Source organism: Hordeum vulgare, chromosome 2H (genome assembly GCF_904849725.1).
Source record: "Hordeum vulgare subsp. vulgare chromosome 2H, MorexV3_pseudomolecules_assembly, whole genome shotgun sequence".
Classification (NCBI taxonomy): Eukaryota; Viridiplantae; Streptophyta; class Magnoliopsida; order Poales; family Poaceae; genus Hordeum; species Hordeum vulgare.
In genome coordinates this window covers 401306799-401323839 of record NC_058519.1, presented here as the reverse complement: position 1 = coordinate 401323839, position 17041 = coordinate 401306799, and positions in this window count along the sequence as shown.

Below are 17041 nucleotides of genomic sequence, written 5' to 3'. Positions count from 1 at the left end.
GGGCGATTGTCCCGCACAACACAACACGACCATAGCTACCTCAAGATGCCATGCCCCATTGTCCACAATGAGACCACTGCTGCAGACCAAGGAGGTTTCGTAGCCATTCTGGCCAGCCTAACCCGTCGTACCCTTGCCATGGAAGAGCCTCTGGAGTATGTTGTGTACCAAGAGCGCACAAGTGGTGACATTCGTCACTTCTGGGCCACAGTACACATCTACAATAGGAGTATCACCCAAGAGCGTCCCCATCGGTTCACTGGAAGGTCAACTTCCTATGAGCCCTAAGCCATCCAGCTGGGAGCTCGAGAGGCAATAGTTCAACTCCAGCATGTGTCGCCAGGAGTTAACTGTCGCTCGTTCTACTACTACCCTAGCCGTGAAGGTTATGGTAGGCCAATCCAGGTCGCCAGCGGAGACCATGAGACCAACCTCGCCTTGTTGCATCTTGTGCGATACGTGAGGGCACAAGAGGCACTATACGACCAGGTCACCCTTGATCTAATTGCAACTCGTGCAGAGCTGGCTCGTCTAAGGAGAAGGGAAGCGGAGCCAGAAGCCAACAACCCAGTAGTGCTGTTTGGGAGACCGATTGAACTCCAACGGTATGTCCCAGCTGTCGCCCCAAGTCATGCGCCTGTCTCCCCTGAGGAGCTTCGCCTTATTTTAAGGATTTCCTCCAACAGAACGGTAGCCACATCACCCCGTAGCGTACACCCCCGCTACCCCGACCTTGTAGCTCCACCCCCTTCCTCGAGAAACCGTGACACCGTAGTTCCAGCAAACTCAACGTCCGCAAGACCTTCTCACCTAAATGTAAACGAAGTAGACTAAGCCTTGACCCTGTTGTAGAGTTCGCTTGCATGTAATGTATGAGCTGGTATTGCATAAATGGGCAACTGTTTTTGGTTCCATTATTTTAAGCACTACATGTAATCACCTGTGTATGCTTTTATACTGCATAACTATAGTTGGACGTAACCACAACAGTCTATCACAGTCAGGTGTCACATTTCATGAACTTTTATTAGTGGTCTTGACCAAACCCCGCTAGAGCAAGCCAACCACCGAGACCAACCCAACCTACGGCTTGTGTCCCAACCCCGACTATATAAGGATCACCCAGTGATCTTCCCAGCACCCCTCACCTTGTGCACTACCTTCACAGCCTTTTGCCATGCTACCCCAAGGAAGTTACCTCAGGACCCCGGATGCAACTCCGGGAAGTTTTGTTAAAGTATTGTGGGATTCTGTCCGCAGTACCATGGGTTCTTCCTTTCTACCCCGGTACGAGCTGTTCAAACCGAGGATCACTTCCACTACCTCAAAATATTGGGTAGTTGTGCACATTTTGCTAGTGGACTCTAACCAAGACCCACGGAAATATGCTTCAGCGGGAAATCTATGCCTACCTTAGAAATGGCCATAGAGGTTGCTGCCTACAAAGCGGTTACTCGTCTTCAATATGCAGTACCATATGCCAGTGAAAGGGGGTACTGTTATTTTCCGAGCCGTGCATAACCCGGAGGAGAAGCACCTTTTTCGAGGATCCATTCAGAGAGAGACCCGGTGTTGGTCAGGCTCGTGCAATATGTTATCGCTCAAGAGCGTTTGACACAGCACGTGATGGAGTTTCTCGAGAACCTCTCCATCCAGAACCCTCAAATTGCCATTGGCAAACCCCTGAGGATGGGCCCAGCAGGACGCACTCTGCGAATCCTCCAACCACTCGCCCCTGAAGACGAAGTGGATATTCCCATGCCAGGTATATTTCCCCATGACCATTAGATTTCTTTTACGTGCGCTGTAAATACCTTGCTGTATCTACCAGTATAGTCATGTTTGTGTAATGTGATGATTGTGCCTTGTATTTTTATTACTGCATGCTTGTGTTTTAATTTGTGTGATCGCAGCAAAACTTTTGCCTTCAATTTTTTTCTTGCAATGACCTCTGCATGATTGATTTTTCTACTGCTGTAAATAGATCATTTAATAGGGATTTTATTCGCATGCCAGATAGCTCACAACCACGCGTATTCTGCCAATGCACTAAGAGCAGAACCACACACATAGGACCCTAGCTAGCTACCTTGCTAACACCACAGTTTCCCCAAAAGAAATGCACTGTGAGTAATTTATTTTCGCGAGAGTGCTATGACCACACTGGCAGCCACCCCGCAATTTTTGCGCGCGCCTAGTATTCGTGTTCATTGCCCTTGCGGAGAGCCTCCACTCGAGCATCAGTGTCACGACGACCATCTTGGATCATCGCGCCCAACAATGCTGAGAAACCGAGGAGCGCCGCCATCCCTCCGACCAGCAGGATGATCAGCCACCCCGGGTACTCCTCCGCCATTGGAGCCTTGCTTCGAGCTCCTGCAAGCAGAGAGGATAGGAGACAAGAAGAGTGAGGCCGAGAGTGAGGTAGAGGAGAGAGCAACACAACCGTTTTATAACCTGATATCGGTGCGCGCTGGAACCAGTCCACCAGCACCGCTTGTCGCTCGATTGCCGGTGTTCGGAAGCGAATCCGCAAGCAGTGCCGATAAAGTACTGGCATGCGACGCGAGTACCTGCCGCGCCAGCAGCTAGTACGCCGCACACTAGCACGATACGACCCTAGACGCCTATGAGCTAGACACCACGCATGTAGAAAGCAGCGTAAAGTGCTCGAGAGAGAGAGAGGAAAGAGGAGAGATGGAGGAAGAAGAAGAGACTGACCATGGGCCATGGACCCACACGTCAGTGAGAGAGAACACTATGCACTCGGGTACGACAAGCAAAATTCGGAAATTGGGAATTTTCCTTTTTCGATTTTTTTGTCGTAGCCATTTGTAGCAACACCTCGTTTTGCCAAACCATAGCTTTTGTGTGTATCACCAGTACCACACTGTAGCTGCACCAATTATTGTTTCTACTATAATCCCGTTGCTTTTGTTTAAACTCCACCGAAGTTTTGTTTCTAACAAATCTTGAGGACGAGATTGTTCTTAAGGGGGTAGAGTTTGTAACACCCCAAAATTTTGCCAAAATTCTTATTTAACAAATTTGGCCTGAATGGTTTTAAATTTTTATTTCTCGGTTTCTGTTGATTTCAAAACCTCTCTTATTCATGGTTTTGTGAATAACTCTTTTATGAGCTGAAGCTTTTTGAGAACTTTTATGTGACTTGAGGGTTGACTCAAATATTTCCTTTCCACTGATTATTTCACAGAAGACTTTTTCATTAAATATTATCTTCCAACTCAATTATTCAAAACTGGGTTTTATTTTCCTAAGGGTCCAGTTTTGAACTGCAACCACGTGTGATCCTCTTCTAAAAAAATCACAATAAGCTTGACAATTACCTACTATATTTCTGGATCAGCTTTATATAATAATATAGCCAAGTGTTTTGGTAGGATTAAGCAAATTAATTAAACTTACTTTCTGGTCCAATTGTAGATTTGCACTGCAATCCCTTAAATTGAGTCTCCAAAAATTCTACCAAAATTTTTAGTAGCCAAGGGATTCGTACAAATGAGTTTTATGCAAAAACCCAGATGAGTATTTTGGTAAAATATTGCTCATTGCCATCTTTTATGTTCTGGTCCAAATAGGTGCTTTGCACTACAACCTCTTCATTAAAGTCTCTAATAATTCTGTAAAAATTTGTAAAGGTCAAGAGGTTTATAAGAATGAGTTTTCTGCAATAATATACAATTGCCTTTTGAAATATTTGAGCACCACTTCTTGTTTTATGTTCTCGACTAGATTGGCCTTTTGAATTAAAACCCCACTTTTTCCTTCTCTAATGCTCTTGAAAACTTTTGTGCTTGTAGTCCATCCAATAAAACCCTTAAGTATCAATTTTCAACCCCATTGGAATTGTTTTGACCCCTGTTGCATTGCCATTTTGTTTCTGTCCAGCAATGGATTTTTACTGGAATTGCATTGTGAAGTTGTTGAGTTGCTAAATCAAACCTTGCCATCTTTGTTCCCATCCAGTGAGGCTTATATGTGGAGATTTCCATGGCTAGCAAGTGCCCCTAGATGCCATTGGCATTCTGTCAGATAACTGGTGTCCTTGACGAGAAATGGCATGGAGATTTGTTTGTATGGTGAAGTGGAGCCGCAAACTAAACCAGCATGTCTAGCAGACTCATGGTAAGGCCATTAGTCAATTTGGAGCATTTCACCACCAGCCCAAGCCCCTAGCTAGTCGTTGCAATTCGTCAAGCATCTGGCGGGCATGCCAGAGCATGCTCTAGAGCGCGCGTATTGCAGCCAACACACCGAGCCGCCGCGTCGCAGCCCCTGTCGCCCCCTCGTTGCCCGAAGCAGCCTCAGCACGTGGGCACACTCGCACGAGCTCCTCGTGCGCCCCTGTTGCCCCTGCTGCCCCTGCCATCCCTGCATCGCTGCTACCGTGCCGGCTGTCGTCAAGTTGCAGTAGCAGCGCAGCGTCGCAGCACCGCACAAGCCCTCCTCGAGCGCCACCTGCCCCGTGGACCACCTCCCTCCATCGAGCCGCTGCTTCCCCGCCCTGTAGCTTCTTCAAGCCGCGCATGTGCTCTCACCAGTGGCTGTCCCCGGCAATCTCATCCACTCCCGCCGCGACACCGACACTCCGAGGCTATAAATAGGACCCCTGGCAACCTCAGAGCATCACAAGTCCTCCCTGATAGTCGTAGCCAGCCCCTCTAGCAACAATTTAAGGCCAGGACCCCTTCGTTCCCAAGTCCGGTGACTTTCGGCCACCGCAGCCCCTCGGGTCGATTCGGCCCTATGAGTGAGCTTTTACCCTTCGTAAGCCTACCTCTCGAACCTTCTAGACCTAGCAGAGCTTCCCCACCCCTCGCCGTGCGCCTAGAACCTCTCCTGGCCAGCACCCCATCGAAGCCAAAGCTCCCTCCACTGTGGAGGAAGGGATGCTCACTTCCAGCAGCCGCCGCATCCCCAAGGTCATGAAATGGATGCGCCTCGGTCCCCTGAGCACGTCGGTGCCCTTTGTTCCTCGAATGGGGGACCCTTTCGCCGGTGAGCCTCGCCGGAGTCCCTCCTTCCTTCGGCCAGAGGAGGAAGAAGGAGACCTGAGTCTAACCTGCTTGTGGGCCCCGCGCGTCAGCGTCTCTGTCCCAGCCAGAGCCCGCGCTGGTGGAAACGTCTTCGGTCAAGTAAATTGTGTGTTAATTAGCATATATATTTAAATAGGCTTTGAAGAGAGGAGTTAAAACTTGCAAAAGTTTTGTGGTGAACCCCACCTCTTTACACTTGGAAGGCAAGCATCCTGAACCTACTTTTAACTTGGTTATATGAGCTTGCTTGGTGAAAGTAACATGAGGTTATGTTATACTTGTGGTGTTATTTCGTGTGTTAATTCCTGCATGTGGTTTCATGATATTGAAAATAGGGATTTCTATGATTATGGTGCATGGACAGTGGTCACTCTTTCCTACCCTACATGCCTACCGGAAGGAATTCGGTGAGGGTCGGTGTCGTGTGGAGACACGACCGTGGGATTGACACCTCGTGGACGAGAGTGGTCAACGAGGCATGTTAGGTGGGTAGGGACTGTGTTGCACCTGGTTTGTGCTAATCATGCAGGTAATACTTAAACCTCCTAAGTCGACCCTAGATCGAGTCTTGTCAATATGTCTCCTTATTTGTGTGCTACCATAGTTTCCTGGATAATGGATTCGGTACAGTGAGTTGCAGACCCATTATCAGTCACACACCAGTAGAGGGGCCGGGATGATGGTATCCACAGCCGTGGTATAAATCCAGTCATACGGTCAGGGGGCATGGGTGTTCCCGATATGGGATCGGAAGGGAGGGCACTCCCCGTGAGCGCGCGGTATAAATATTTGTGATCCCATGCTAGTCAAGGTCGGAGCCTCCCCGTCTTATGGCTTTTACCTTGGCAGCGTAGTCCGGGTGAATCCGGGCTTCGTGGCGGTAAAGTGGGTGTGTGCTGATCCTGAGTGTCCACTTCTAAAATGCCGTACACGGGATTAGTCATGATGGCTATTGCAAACTGTGAACTATGGGTAAAGAGTACACCCTCTGCAGAGTCAAAACTACACGAGTAACCCTGTCCACGGTCAAGGACGTTGGTTGACTAGTCAAGTGTTGGTCTAACTGTCGGTCTTCGGAGGTAGTTAAAGGATTATGAGACTAATTGGGAAATATGGTGGATGACTTTAAACATTATATTCTATGGACTAACCATTATGATTTTTATTGTTGAATATCCCTGGGACGGTTCGACCTCCTGGACATTCTTTATTGTTTCATATAAGCCCTTTATGTGGTGTCGCTGAGACGCCCGACTGTGGCATGTTTATTATTCCATATAAGCCCTTTATGTGGTGTCACTGAGACGCCCGACTATGGCATGTTTATTATTCCATATAAGCCCTTTATGTGATGTCGCTGAGATGCCCGACTGTGGCATGTTTATTATTCCATATAAGCCCTTTATGTGGTGTAACTGAGACGCCCGACTGTGGCATGTTTATTATTCCATATAAGCCTTTTATGTGGTGTCGCTGAGATGCCCGACTGTGGCATGTTTTCTATCGCATATGATATTAATACCCTTATTATTGCTTAATGAATTTCAGTATGATTATAACTCCACTACTAAGGCTTGAGTAGTGTTTTGAGTTGACGCAGTATTATGGTTTCATTATGAGTGTATGATTAACACTACAAGATATATGTTTTTTTTTTATGTTTGCGAGTACATTCAAAGTACTCACTGGCTTGTCCCTGGCTATTGTCTTGGCCAGATTACAAGCTTGTAGAAGAGGGGCTTGACGACAAGCTTAGAGCGTAGGCTTCGAAGACAACAGTCGCGTGAGATAGGAATTAACCCGGTCAACCGTTCCTGTGGGAAATGGAGTCCCAGAGGAGTTGGTGATCCCTGTACGCTTCCGCCATCAACCACTAGAAACCCCTTTTTGATGTACTCATTAGACCACATTGGTCTTGTACTTCAATTTGTATTGTTGCTTGGACATTTGTATCAAGGAAAGGTGTGCCAGGTAACAATATTCCTGGGGCTGGTATACTTAAGGGCCATTTGAAGGGAAATTAAAAATCCCCGAAAACCCGGTCCACACATTCTCCCAATTCAGGACAAGGTTAGTTTGCTCACATCTCTGCAAAACTCGATCAAAGTTGCTAAAGCAATAATTAAAAAAAGTTCGATAAATGGAAAAATCATCTATGAAGACAACAACAATCTTTTCACAAAAATTAGAGAATATAGCAGTCATACATCTTTGAAAGGTAGCAGGTGCATTGCATAATCCAAAAGGCATACGTATATAAGCATAGGTTGCAAAAGGACAAGTAAAGGTGGTTTTCTCTTAATCATGTTGTGAAACAATATTTGAGAGAACCTAGAATAACCATCTAGAAAGCAAAAATGTGTGTTCTTTGATAATCCTTCTAACTTTTGGTCTACGAAATATAAAGGGTAATGGTCTTTTCTAGTAGGTTTGTTTAATTATCTAAAATCAATTACCATTCTATAGAGAGTCACAATTCTTTGTGGAATGAATTCATTTTTATCATTAGGAACAACAGTAGTACCTCCTTTCTTAGGAATACAATGAACAAGACTTACCCATCTACTAACAACTATGGGATAAATTATACCTGCTTCTAGAAGCTTTAATATTTCATTTCTTACCACTTTTTTCATTTTGGGATTTAGTCTTCGTTGGTGATCAACAATGGGTTTAGCATGTGGTTCCACATTAATCTTGTGTTGACAGAGATTGGGAGTAATGCCCTTAAGATCATCAAGAGTATATCCAATAGCAGCTCAGTGCTTCCTTTAAGTTTTTAACAATCTTTCTTCTTCATGCTCTGTAAGGTTAGAACTCATAATAACATGATATACGTTCTTTTCATCAAGATAAGCATATTTCAAAGTGTGAGATAATTGTTTTAATTCAAACACAAGATCATCCTTGGGTGGAGGAGGACCTACTAGAGTTTCAACAGGCAATTTGTGTTTAAGGACAAGTTTTTGCTCAAAGAACATAATATCTAATTCATTTCTTTCACGCATATGCATATAATTTTCATGGTCTAGCAAATATTGTTCTAATGGATCCATAGGAGGAATGGAAATAGATGCAAGACCAATTATTTCATCTTTTCTAGGATATTCTTTATCATGGCGTTGCTTACTAAACTTGGAGAAATGAAGCTCATGAGACATACCACCAAAATTAACACTGGCAGTTTTCTTTTTGAAATCTATTTGAGCATTGAGAGTGTTCAGGAAGGGTCTACGAAATATTATGGGACAAAATTTATCTTGTGGTGAGCCAAGTACTAGAAAATGATTAGGGTATTTTACTTTTCCACACAAGACTTCAACATCTCTAACAATCCCAAGTGGTGTGATGGTGTCTCTATTAGCAAGTTAACAGTAACATCTATGTCATCTATCTCAGTGGGTTCTATCTCATGCATAATTTCTTGATATAAGGTGAAAGGAATAACACTAACACTAGCACCCATATCACATAAACCATGATAGCAATGGTCTCCTATTTTGTCTGAAATGACACGCGTGCCAATAACAAGTCTATTCTTATCTTTAGTATCGGGTTTGGCAATTCTTGGAGCTTCATTACAGAAATAAATAACATGCCCATCAATATTGTCTACAAAGAGATCTTTAACCATACCAGTACTAGATTCTACCTTGATTTGCTCAAAGGGTTTGGTTGTTCTAACATAACTTTTGTTAACCATGGTTGAAGTTTTAGCATGTTCCTTTATCCTAACAGGGAAAGGTGGTTTCTCAATATAAGGAGTAGGCACAACTCGGTCAACATTGTAAATGATAGTTTCAGGCTAAACTTTAATTGGTTCTTCAATTTTTTTCTTTAATAGGTGGGTGATATTTAAACCATTTCTCTTTAGGGAGATCAATATGAGCATCAAAGGTTTCACAAAATGAGGCTAGTATCTCACAGTCAAGTCCATACTTGGTGCTAAAATCATTGAAAACATCGGTATTCATAAAAGATTTAACACAATCAAACTTAGGTTTTATACCTAACTATTACCTTCATTGAGCTCCCAATATTTAGAGTTGCGTTTCATTTTTTGAAAAAGATCCCACCTGAATTCAATAGTATTCTTCATAAAAGAACCAGAGCAAGAAGTATCGAGCATGGTTTGATCATTACGAGAAAGCCGAGCATAAAAATTCTGAATAATAATTTCTCTCAAGAGCTAATGATTGGGGCATGAATATAACATTGACTTCAGCCTCCCCAAGCTAGAGCGATACTTTCTCCTTCACGAGGCCAAAAGTTATAGATAGAAGTCCTATCACAATGAACAAGATGCATAGGATATTTTTTTGGTGAAACTCCAATTGCAATCAATTCTAGTTCCAAGATCCTGTATCATCACATATCTTATGCCATGTCAATGTCCCCCCAATGATAAAGGGAATACCTTCTTCTTGACTTCATCTCTGGGTAAACTTGCAAGCTTAAATAATCCACAAACTTCATCCACATAGATTAGGTGCATATCAGGATTTTTGTTCCATCTCCTACATAAGTATTAGCTAGCAGTTTCTCTATCATACCCGAAGGAATTTCATAGTAAACATTTTCAGTATGTTTAGGAGGTTGAGGGACAACTCTTGGTATTTTTGGTAGAGGTGAAGATACCCCAAACAAGACCCTCAAAGGATTACTTTCCATAGTGACAAGTAATGGTAAATTTCAGCACGTAATATAAATTATCCCTTACCAAATTCCACTTACCAAAAGCGCTCTGCTTCCCCAGCAAGGGCGCCAGAAAAGAGTCTTGATGACCCACAAGTATAGGGGTCAATCGTAGTCCTTTCAATAAGTAAGAGTGTCGAACCCAACGAGGAGCGGAAGGAAATGACAAGCAGTTTTCAGCAAGGTAATTTCTGCAAGCACTAAAATACCGACAACAAGTTGTTTGATAGCAAGATAATTGTAACAAGTGACAAGTAGCAATAGTAACAATAGGCGTAGAAAGGTAGCCCAATCCTTTTGTGGCAAAGGACAGGCCAAAACGGGTTCTTATAATATGCATAGCGTTCTTGAGGGCACACGGGAATTTTATCTAGTCACTTTCGTCATGTTGTGTTGGTTCATGTTCGGTATTTTGATAATTTGATATGTGGGTGGACCAGTGCTTGGGTGATGTTCTTATTGAACAAACCTTCCACTTATGATTAACCCTCCCGCAAGCATCCGCAACTACGAGAAAAGTATTAATAGTAAATTCTAACCATAGCATTAAATATAAGGATCCAAATCATCCCCTTATAGAGTAGTGGCCAGAGTGGGGTTTAAGTTTCTGTCACTCTCGCAACCCACCCTGTAATTACTACTCCACAATGCATTCCCTTAGGCCCGGAACCACAACATTTATATCATCAAAATATCGAAAGAATATAACCTTCCCATGACTACTTGCAACATGATTTCTCCCGTGGCCTCAAGAACAAAAATAACTACTCAGAAGTGATAAACATGTTCATGATCAGAGAGGTATTAAATAGCGTAATGGATCTGAACATATGATCTTCCACCAAATACACCATAAAGCATCAACTACAAGATGTAATCAACACTACTAGATACACCCGAGGTACTAGCCCGAGGTTCCGGTACAAGATTGAGTACAAGAGATGAACTAGGGTTTTGAGAGGAGTTGGTGTTGATGAAGATGTTGATGAAGATCGGACTCCCCAAGATTAGAGGGTTGTTGGTTATGACGATTGCCTCAATTTCCCCCTCACGAAGGGAAGTTCCTCCGACGAAATCGCTCCGTCGGAGGCAAAAGTGCTCCTGCACATGTTCCACCTCGAGACATCGACGCTTCGTCGTGAAAGTCCTCCCTTTAAATTTTCACGGTAAAATAGAATTTATACGATAAGATGATCGCCAGAGGTGGGCCAGGGGCCCAACTAGACATCAGACTGCGCCAGGGGGCCTGGCACGCCCTGGTGTCTAGTGGGCACCTGGTTGCCCCCTCTGGTACTTCTTTGCTCCAGTATTTTTTATGTTTTATAAAGTAAATCTCCGTAAAGTTTCTACCCAATTGGATACGTGGAGAATAGGTATCTTTGACATAGCATTTTAGGTCCAAAATTCCATTTGCCGGCGTTCTCCCACTTGATGTAAATATTGCATATTATGAGAGAAAGGGCATTAGAATTACTCCACCAAGTGGAAAAATGCGTAAAAACACTAAAAATAGCATTAACAAAACATGATGCAAAATGGACGTATCATGCCGCATCACTTTGTGTGTGAAGCAAATTGGGGGAGCGGCTCCCCTTATCCGAGCTCTGTCATGCTGGAGATTGGATGAGGTTCTATCATGCTGCGTATCCTGAATTCCATTGTTCTAATTAGGTCGAGCTTGGTATTTGTCTTGTCTAGTGGGAGTGCGACTTCTGGATCCATAAATGGACCTGGTTTGTTTTGCTTTAGACTTAATTTTCTGCCGTAGATCATACCTGTCTGTGGGCTGAACCAATTCCTTTTGCTTGTCTCGTCCTCAGGGAGGACAGTCTGGTTGATCATCTTGTGCGAATTTGGGTGGTGTGGGCTCCAAGGCCTCGTTTTCGAACTCTGGCAACGAGCGCCGACGCGGGTAACTTTTGGTTTGCCCTTGTCACTCCTGTCCGTACCATTCTTTGATGACCAAGACTTTAATTCATCTTTCATTGATGGAAGCTTGTTCGGCTTTCAGCTGTCTCTGCTTTAGCTTGAGGCTCTGAGCAGTGGTGATGAGCTGTTGCTTGAATACTTTCTAGTCCAGTGGGTCTTCAAGGACGATGAAATTTTCGGCTCCGAGGCTCTCCTCTCCTCGATCGGAGGTACATAGTTACTGTCTTGGAATCGCCGAGATCTTCAGGCTATTCTGTATCCGTGTATCCTGGTAGGTCGGGGTCGTATTCAGGGTCAGAAGGTTTTGGGGATTCGATGAGAATTTCTGTATCCTCAGGACCTAGATTTCCCCCTATGCCTGAATTGCTTTCCTTGCCCTTACATGATTTAGGCTTTTTTACGCTTGTGGCGGTGCTTGATGGGTTCGTCGTCGCTATTCTTGATTGGCGTGTCGTCATTGCTTTTCCTCGTAGCACCTTCATCACTGGGGATGCCCACCATGTAAACGTCATACGTGGGGGTGTCGGTCCATCGTCCCGTTACAGGAGGACCTTGTGATTGAAGAGCCGTGTCCATATCTTTGGCCTCTTCAGAAGAGAAGTCTAATAGATAGGTTAGATCTTTCATGGTGGCGACGAAGTGGGTTGTGGGTGGGGAATAAAGTTCCCCGCACCTGGTTCCATGGTCACAAAGGTCCTGGATCGGTGCCAGCCCGTCCGAACAGTTCTCCGGTTGGGCTTGGGTCTTCGTCTCATTTGACCATGAGAGATTTGCCAGACGCCCCCTAGAGCACTAACGAAGCTATATTCTGGAGCTTCGACGTAGGGCATATGTTCGGGCGGGATTACCTCATGTCTCCGAACTTCATAGCGAGCTCGTGGCTCGAGGCCGGATCAAGGTTAGAATCTATTCCGGACTCGAGGTCGGAAAGAGGATTCGAAGTTAAGGCTTTGGAATTTTTTAGGTTTTTGGCAAAGGCCGGGACCTCAGAGAGGATCAGGTCACCCTGGGCATACGTAATGAATTCCAATTCACCGAACTTAAATTCTTGACCCGTGGTGACCCCGTCGATCTGATGATGAGCAACCTTGACGTGCAGGGTGGTACTGCTAAAAGGAGAGGATTGGTCGGAGATGAATATACCCCGGATCTGACATTGTTGTTGGTGACCAAGCGAGCCATAGAGCCGTTTTGCAATTTCACAACGAAGCTCTCAATGAAAGCACCAATGTCGATGTCAAAACCGACTAATCTCAAGTTGGGGATCCGAACTATGGATCTAGGGTCGATGGGTAACAAGAGACGATGAAGACGGTGTTTTACCTAGGTTCTAGCCTTCTTGACGGAGCTAAAACCCTACGTCCTACTCTTGTTGTTATTGTTGGAATAGTACAGAGTATAGAGTTCAACTACTGCAAGATCGGATGTTGTGGTCTAAACCCTAATCATAATGAGCTTAATGTGTCCTACGAACCATTGCCCCTCGCTTATATAGAAGGAATATGCCGATGACTACATTGCCTTGGACTACACACCAAGTCTTCAGAAGAGTCCGTCTCGGATCCAATACTTCTGCTAACGGGCGAACAACCGAGAGAGTCCGTCTCATGACAATAGGTAGACGGCCCAACGACCCCCTAATCACGGACTCCCTCACACGACCCTGCTGTGGGGAGCATATCCTTATTTGTTTTGAGCATGGGAAGATTCCAGGAACTGTTGTGGGACTCAGGCTCGCTTATTCACCCCTTTTTCCTTGACGGCGAACTCGGGCTTTGGAGTTGTATTGTCGGTCTGGACTTTGGCTGTCAGAGCCGTTGTATGTTCCTCAATTCAGAGTGATTGCTCCATGTTACCATTGATAGTGATAACACCCTTGGGTCTTGGCATCGTAAGCTTTGATACATCTCCAATGTATCGATAATTTATGAAGTACTCAAGCCAATAGTCTACAACTTTCATATACTTTTGGCAACATTTTATATTATTTTTGGGACTAACTTATCCAGTTCCTAGTGCTAGTTCCTTTTTTTGTATGTTTTTTGTTTCGCAAAAAATCCATATCAAACAAACTGCAAACATGATAATTTTTTTTGCAGACTTTTTTGGAATATATGTGTATTTTGGGAAGAAGAGTTAACGCAACACGGTGCCCGAGGGACGCACAAGCCAACATGGTACGACGCGGGGTTGGGGTCGCGCCCTAATGGCTTGTGCTTCTCCTTTAAGTCAGTTGAGTCTCTCCTTAGGCTGCAATAAAGATATTTTTGTGATAAAGAACCCCTCAAAATTTCAGCCCAATCGGAGTTACGGATCTCTGGATATTTAAGAAACGGTGAAGGGCGAGAAAACAACAGCGAAAAAGGAGAGAAACAGAGAGATAGATCCAATCTCGGAGGGTCTCTCGCCCCTCTGGGAGCCATGGTGGCCAAGGACCATAGGGACAACCTGTCCCAAGATGGGGAGAGTCCATGGGGGAGGAAGCCTAATAAGGTAAACTCTATGCCCCTCTCCTCCGGTGGCGCCGGAGTGACGCCGGAGTAACCATTGCCGCGGTGATCATCTTCATCAACGTAACCGTCTCCATCACCTTCCCTCATCTATCTATGGCGGTCCACTCTCCCGCACCCCACTGTAATCCCCTACTTGAACATGGTGCTTCATGCCACATATTATTAATCAGTGATGTGTTTCCATCCTATGATGTTTGAGTAGATTTATGTTGTCCTTTTGGTTGATTGATGATCTTGATTGATTTGAGTGTATATTTTATTTTGATGTTGTCCTATGGTGCCCTTCGTGCAGCACACACATGAGTGAATTCTCGCTGTAAGGTTTGCAATATGTTCATGATTCGCTTATAGTGGGCGGCTAGAGTGATAAAAGCTTACACCCGAGTAAGGGGGTTATTTACGTATGGGAGTAAAGGGGACTTGATGTTTGATGATATGGTTGGATTTACCTTAATGGTTTCTAGTAGTTACAGATGCTTGCTAGACATCCAATCATAAGTTCATATGATCCAAGTACGGAAAGTATGTTAGCTCATGCCTCTCCCTCATATAAAATTGCAAGAATGATTACCGATTTTGTTATCAATTGTGTAGGATGATTCCGCACTCCATACCATCATTATTCCACATTCGCTATTTGTAATATATTTTAATATATTATAACTTTATGTAGTGCAGCGAATATTTTCGTATTTTAGTTCTCCAATATCATGCAAAGCTAGCCTCTTTATACCATAATGCAGTTTTATTTCTCGTTACTAAATAGAAGCAAATGTTCGGTGTATGTAGAATCGTATCGGTGCAAGATAGGACTTGAGAGAATATTGATCTTATCTTTAGCTCCTTATGGGTTTGACACTCCATAATTATCACTTCCATATTTGTAAAGTGCTATGATAATTCCTTGCACTTGGGGATTATCAAGCTCTTTTCTAGCGCCATTATCGGGGAGCAATAACATGGGGTTAATATTTTCGTGTATGGTTGTTTGGTTCTATCACTAAGTATATTTTGTTTTTGTTTTGTCTTTTTTATTTATTTAGTTCTGGGTTAAACAAACAAAAAAATTGAAAAAAAATAAAAATACTAAAATTTTACTTGTCTCTTAAAAGAGAAGCGATTGGAAAGTTATGCATTGAAGACGTTAGGGCCGACCTTGAACACTTGTGTTCATGATCATGGAAACAATGTAGAATTTTTCATTGAAGTTTCTCATAAAAATAATTATCCCCTTGTATATACCACTGTACCATAAAAATAATGTGCTTGTCATAATATTCATGATGCTCTTTTGCTTGTTTCATCAACTATCCTTATGTGAGCATCATTGAAACTATCATGCCTTGCTAAAAGGCCTTAAACAAAAAAACTTGTTGGGAGACGACCCAACACTTATCCTTTCTATTTTTGTGCGTTCACATTATTAAGATACTGTAGTAATCATGTTTTGTGTCTCTTATTTCAATAATGTGCCAAGTAAAGCCTTTGGGATGATTTGTATGATGAGTAGAATTGATACAGTGCAAAAACAGAAAGTTTGATGTACAGTGCAAAAATTCTATGATTTTACTAGAACTTGTTTTTAATATGATTTTTTTACAAAGTACTGATATAAAATTTCTTCAGGTCTTCCTAATTGTTCAGATTTTTTTGAGTTGCAGAAGTATGACAACTAAATGTATCTTCACAGATTGTTCTATTTTAGACAAATTCTATTTTTTGCTTGCATAGTTTGCTTGTTTTGGTTATGCTATGGATCGTGTCAGGGGGTATAAGACATATAGAAGTTAGAATAAAGTACCTTATTCTTGAATAAAATAATAATCAACTTATAACAGTTCCTAAAGTATTTTATATGTTGCTTAGACTAACGGATCTCATGAAGTTTGTGTTCAGTTTTGTGTGATTGAAGTTTTCAAGTTTTGGGTGAGATATTGATATGCGGAGAATAAGAAGCAGCAAGAACCTAAGCTTGGGGATGCCCAAGGCACCCCAAGGTAATATACAAGGAAGACTCAAGCGTCTAAGCTTGGGATACCCCAGAAGGCATCCCCTCTTTCGTCTTCAACACCATAGGTATATCTTACTTGGAGCTATATTTTTATTCATCACATAATATGTGTTTTGCCTGGAGCGTCATTTTATTTTGTTGTTCTCTTTTAGATCTTATTTATAATCTTCTTTTTCAATAAAAAGTTCCAAGAATTGCCGTTAGAATGCTTGAATTGCATGTGTGATGTGTGTTGTACAAAAACAGAAAGTTTTTCTGTAGTATTTGAATTATCAGATTTTATTGGTAAACGGGAAGTTTCTAAAATTTTACCACAGTACTTTCATACAAATTATTTATCACTTTCTAAATTTTCAATTGTTTTGGAGATAGTTAAGTACACTTTTAAAATAAATTGCTACAGACTATCCTGTTTAGAGAGATTGCTGTCATAGTTTTGTTATCTACATATCCTAGTTTTCCATAGCTTACATTGGTAGATATGAATTGTGGAAATGATAGTATAGAGTACCTAATGTTTTAAAATTATTATGCAACTTGTATTAGCAGTACATGAAGAGTTGATTTATTCTTATGTGTACTAACCTATCTCACGAGTTATTTTCAAGTTTTGTGTGGATGAAGTTTTTGAGACTTAGGTGAAACTGGGATATGAGAGAATTGAACGGGATACAAAAACTCAAGATTGAGGATGCCTAAGGCATGCTAATTAAATATTACAGGAATTTTCAAGCATCTAAGCTTGGGTATGCTATGCATCCCACCTCTTCCCGTCAACAATTATCAGTTAGCCAATGTTGATCCTAAGTTTTCATTTGTTCACGTGTGCTATTATT